The 6056-nt window shown below is 37.2% G+C and overlaps 1 long non-coding RNA gene across 1 annotated transcript; it reads left to right on the forward strand.

Moving 5' to 3' along the window:
* Positions 1–4563: 4563 nt before the first annotated feature.
* LOC136845274 (uncharacterized) lies at positions 4564–5678 on the forward strand. The gene is made up of 2 exons (XR_010855132.1): positions 4564–4678; positions 5500–5678. It is a non-coding gene; the product is annotated as an uncharacterized lncRNA (long non-coding RNA).
* Positions 5679–6056: the final 378 nt, after the last annotated feature.

Raw genomic sequence — 6056 nt, forward strand, 5'->3', positions numbered from 1 at the left:
CTTCAGTGGATGTTCTCAGTCAGTGCTCGTAGGTTTAACTGATGATTTTATCTGCATCGAGGAGAATTTTCCCATAAACACCCATTTTCTGTGATTTTTCTTATGGAATGTCTTGATTTTGGCCCTTTTAGTTTTCTGTAAAAGAAAACTGTTGAGATGGCTATTTGTCTGTCCGTCCGCACTTTTTCTGTCCGCCCTCAGATCTTAAAAACTACTGAGGCTAGAGGGCTGCAAATTGGTATGTTGATCATCCATCCTCCAATCATCAAACATACCAAATTGCAGCCCTCTAGCCTCAGTAGTTTTTATTTCATTTAAGGTTAAAGTTAGCCATGATCTTGCGTCTGGCACCACTATAGGTGCCAACAACACAGACCACCACTGGGCCGTGGCTGAAAGTTTCATGGGCCGCGGCTGAGAGTTTCATGGGCCGTGGCTGAGAGCTTCATACAGCATTATGCACTGTGCAGAAAACTCGATTGCACCGGTTTCTTCGGCGCATTTTTTACCAGGTTTTCAATTAGGGCTTATAAAACATTTTCCACTAGTTGATTGTAGGTTTAAATTATGTAAGCCAAATTTCTATAAGGATTTCCTTTCATCAATTTTTTCGTCTACTGTAGCCCTTTCTTTAAAATTAGCTTACTTCAAAATAAACAAACAAATAAAAATGAACACCTCGCATACCTTAATCCATGAGACTTCCCTTTATGAACTTGAGTTAACCCTTTATTTTTTTTCTCTCTCTCCTTCCAGACGTCCTATTTTCATACGTCTTTTTATCTAACACTCCATTTCGAGATTCCTTTTTTCCCGGTCTTTTCATTTCCACATTCCCGCAGAGGCATCTCCGAGTGAGGGGCCTCTTCTTCATCCTTTTATTTTGAGGAAGTTTGGTCTCTGGAGGGTTCCATCTGCTGGATTTTTCCCCTCCCCTTTTCTCTCACTCCCTCCTCCCCCACCCCCCCTCCCCAAGTAAAGTGTCGTCAAAAAAATTTTTATAATGAATTTCGAATTTCCAACTCCGTTTTCAACCCTTTTCTCAAATTTCCCTCGGTGAGTTTTTGTCAGTCAAATTCTTTCCTTGTAAGGCAGCCTAATCATTTCTTTAATTTCTTTCGAATTAAGGTTCTTGCGCTGGTTCATTAATCATTTCACTTCTCAGTTGTGTACTAAGGTTTCTGTTTTGTTGATGTTTTAGGTTTTATCTTTATAACTCTATTGATATACTCCAGTGAGCTTCACCTTTTTCAAAACCTTTTACTGAGGCCTCTCTCAGACTTCATCCAATGAAGGGTCTTTATCCATCTTTTAACCCTGACCCCCAAAAATTGGGTCCTTTCTTTTTATCTTTCTTTCTCTCTTTCTTTCTTTCTCTCTCTTATCATAAACCATGACCTATTAAAACACCTCGTCCTCCCTCCCTTCCCTGTTATTTCTCGACTCGCTTTTCCCTCGTCAAAACACGTTTTCCAGAAAGAGGTTTTTCTGCTCATTTTTTTCTTTTGAAGTTTCCCTTATCTGTTATTTTTGTGGGGACGAAGTTTCCTGCCCTTTAGCCTTTGCCTCGTGAACGCTGGGGTCTTCTCGCAATTATTTTATAATGGTGTTAGTTTCTCACATTCTTTTGATTTTTTTTAACGGCTTGAATGGAATGATCACCATTGTGGAATTAGATTTACAGGTGTAAAATATTATAAACACCTTTATGTGGGGTATTTTTGCAGTTTGATGAATCCTATTCCTTAACGGTCCTGCAATACTTTTTATTCACCGTCTAAACACACCTTGTGTTTTCATTTCTGCACGCAGTGGTCTGTCTACTAATATAAAAAAAGACTCGTACTGGCACCATGCGTCAATGTAACGTTATCTCATGATTCTAAATAAAGTGAACAAAGGAACTAGCAAGTCTCTCTCTCTCTCTCTCTCTCTCTCTCTCTCACACACACACAAAAGAGAAAGAGAAAGCGTGAAACAACGAATGCTGCTGCCTTGATTCCCACAGAATATCGGAAACCGTCCAGGCTTCACCTTTTTTTTTCCAGTTCTTAAGTTTTACAGTATTTCTAAGGTTACGTATACGAATGGCATATATTAAGTAGGGGAGAGGCTGTGATGTTTTAATACAACGGAAAAAGTATCCTTTTAATGTAGTAATTTAGTATCCTGAATGTACAGAAAAGTCAAATTTTTAGTAGTATACGCAGTCAGAATCATTTTTTGCCTTCCTTTAATTCCAGATTTAAGTTAGATATATTTAAATAATTTTGTTTTCGCTGGAATTCATTCCCGCATATATATTTCTGTATACGGTTAAAATGACACCTTCATAAAAGCGATGCAGCAGTTGCAACACTAGAACGTATTATGAAAATCCTGAACACTATAGTGTCATTATGCCAATCCCCTTGCTCTATTCGAATTATATAAATAACCAGTGACGGGAATGCTGATTACATTCCAACTTTTCAGCAGCATTGGAATTTGATCTTTGTGTAAGAAGGACTTTAATAGATGATTCATCTATCAACAACTGTGACCAAATATGGAATGATCTTCTAAGTCATCGCAAATACTTTTTTTTTTTGTTGAACAGACCCACACTAGTGTATTTGTTTTGTCATATTTGTTTATTATTTTTTAATTGTTTTATGTAATTTATTCTATACTTCTCTATTCATTCCTCCGTACAGGGCTACTTAGTTCTCGTTGGATTATCTTGGGCTTAAATAAAGCTGCTGTTCCAGCTAGGTTGCAGCTTGGCTAATAGTAAAAATAAAGGTACTGAAGACCACATTGGCGTAGAAAGCACAATAGCTTAATAGGCAGTCAGTATGGAAGTTTTAATTCCGTATTGCATGATCTTTTTCTGCTACTTCCCTATTTACTGCTCTCCTGACTACTTCTCCTCTCTCCTTAGCATCGCTTTCTGTCTCATGATGTATTAGCATCACAAATTCACTGGGTAGGCTAAGTCAGTGAATCAGTATGCAATTCCTGAGTCCTTATCTTGATGAACTGTTAAAAAGGTTTGAAAACTGTTTGCAGACGAGAGTGAGATTATGAAGGCAAATGGAATAAATGTATCAGGGAAATAAGACTTGTCTTCGAGCACTGATTAACGTGTTTTTTGAAGTTTCGGTACTTACGTTGACGTAGTGATTGCTACAGATATGTTATCAATAAAGCACTTGTGACAAACTTGCTTGATTCCCGCGCGTTAAAAGCACTCTTGGAGTAGGTGATAAGATAACTTGGAGGTAAAAGCCATGCTGAATAAAATGTTATTTGGTGTTATTTTTTATTTAGACCAAATTATAAGTAGCTGACCGCCTGAATTTTACATGCGAAATATCAGGTGGTGGTTATTTTGTCGTAGGTACCGCTGCATTGTTTGGCTTTAACTTAGAAAACGGTATAAGCTGTGAATTTATTAAAGAAAACGACCCTTCTTAGAGCATAGACTTTAATATTAATTTCCTGACCATAAAAAATAACTTTCGTCAGTGTCAAATTATGTTTTTTTATTTGCATGATAACATTGTTAGAGACATTTTGCGATGCTCCATAAAAGTGTATAAAACGTTTAATCCTTCTGTGAAGTTTTATAGGTATCAATTGTAAAATAATACAGATTATGGCAAGTCACGAACGATTATTTATTCTATACTTCTCTATTCATTCCTCCATACAGGGCTAATTACAGTAGTTCTAGTTGGATTATCTTGGGCTTAAATAAAGCTGCTGTTCCAACTAGGTTGCAGTTGGCTAATAGTAAAAATAAAGATACTGAAGACCACGTTAGCGTAGAAAGCACAATAGCTGAATAGGCAGTCAGTATGGAAGTTTTAATTCCGTATTGCTTGATCTTTTCGGCTACTTCCTTATTTACTACCCTCCTGACTACTTCTCCTCTCTCCTTAGCATCGCTTTCTGTCTCATGATGTATTAGCATCACAAATAGTACATAATAGTCGTACATGTGGATTTCTCACTTGTATTATTATTTCATTGTCTGAATAAACTTGCCCGAATTTGAAGTGCCTCCTTCAGTAGTAGTTGAGAGTCATTTTTTTTTTAACTTGAAGCACTGACCAGAACTACTGCAGTGAACGTAAGTAGAATATATCGTCATTAGTACTGTTGCTATGAAGTCTATAGATTATAGATACAGATTCGGCCCTTATTACATATAACTATATGATAGGGATATTCCTGTTCACGAACACATCCTACAAGAAAAAAATGCTTGAGTTATTCACCTTTGCAAGAACTTTAATGCCATCTTTCACATTTCATCAGAGGGAATGATTGTAGATCCGTATGTAATGGGAAAATTATTCCTTTAAATATTATTGATTTGTTTAGGAATTGATTCATCATCCTCCTCTAATATCTTTACTACTGTTGTAAGAGTGATTGTGATTATAAAATGTTTTCATTTTTGTTGTGGACATCGAATGCATAGAAGTGTAGCCAGTCCCTTGTTTTGTTTTTCTTTCGCTCTGAATATGGGAGCGCTGTCCTGAATCTTTCGTCTGCATATTGGTAACACTAAAAGAAACATGTAAGGGACGAGAACGCTGTTGGTGTGAAAAGGACGTCAAGCGGTCCACCCTTCATTTTGGCTATTTTACCAAATTATTAATACAAGTTATTATCTATCCCTTGCAAGGTAAGCTTTTTAAAGTCATAATGTTACCGTTAGTTCATTAGTTGGAACAGATCAGTATCATGAAAGAACAGCAGCAGACGAAGATTTAAGTGCAGCGTTGTTGCATGCCCAGTCAAACGTGATTGCAACGCCTTAATGTGGAAATTTTCGTAGTCGTGAAATATTCTTCACATTCATTAGTTGTCATGATGTTTTGCTGTGTTAGTTTGAGTTGTAACTTAGCGTTTGATAGGGTTGTAAAACGTTAGAAAAAGATAGTTATAAGTATTTTGTTTATGTAAAGTTTTTGTAGATACCAGTGCTAAAGGGGCCACAAAATGGCCGTCCGACATGGTATCTTGGGTTTACCCCTACCTCCCTCATGGAAGTTTCCACTGCCAATTACGATTTTAGACTAGGCTATACAGTAATTTAAGAAGGCCTACCCTAGACTAATTCTGTTTGAATGAGGAATTATGACAATTTTTGTTACAAATAGCTTAGGCTATATATATAAAAGTTCATGAAAACTTAATTACATAGGACTTAGCCTATACCCTCATTAAACTAACCTAACTTGTGGCCCTATTGTAACCTAGTAAAAATCAGCCATGTAAACTTTGTATAGGCTATCCTTAACGATTTCTGAAGAGGCTAGCCTAGACTGTATCCTGTTGTAAAGGAAAAGCCAGTTTTCCCGTTTTAGTTTTATGTAGTTCAGGTAGTCTTATATGACATTTTTTTGAGATCTCTCAGTATAAAGAGTTGTTATTTTTGTTGTTTTAAAATACTCACTTGTGTTGTTTTCTTGAAATAAAATTAAATAAAAGGAATATTTCCAGGGACCTAGTTCAGGAGTCCTGAAGAGTATGTAAATTGGACCTAGTTCAGGAGTCCTGAAGAATATGTAAATTGGATCTAGTCCAGGAGTTCTGAAGACTATGTAAATTAACCAAGTCCGGGAGACTAGGCCTGGGAGAAATTTGGCATGATGTAATGAGTAATACAGAAACGAACTGAGTACCAGGGATTTTCTTCAATACCATCATACCTTACCACTAAAATGGAAATCAGCACTTCAATTGCCTCCCAGAGGGAAGACATCACTTGGCCTCATCAGTAATAAGACCCGTACACCCAAGGAATATCATGTAATAGCAGGTAGTTCCCCAGGCCTGTACCCTAATTCCCAGGCAGCGTAAACGTCAGTAGTCTTCATACCCACCGTGTCAACTATGACACAGTAGGCATTACCATTCTCCGACCCTGTCTCCAGGCAAGAAGACTGACAGCAGTGCATCTAGATAGTAGTATTATTATTCTCTCTTATCTCATATATCTTAATGTCTTGGTGGGAAGTGAATTCTCCCGTGACATTTGGTGGCAGCTGTGTTGGATC

The sequence above is a fragment of the Macrobrachium rosenbergii genome, chromosome 13, assembly GCF_040412425.1.
Source record: "Macrobrachium rosenbergii isolate ZJJX-2024 chromosome 13, ASM4041242v1, whole genome shotgun sequence".
Taxonomy (NCBI): domain Eukaryota; kingdom Metazoa; phylum Arthropoda; class Malacostraca; order Decapoda; family Palaemonidae; genus Macrobrachium; species Macrobrachium rosenbergii.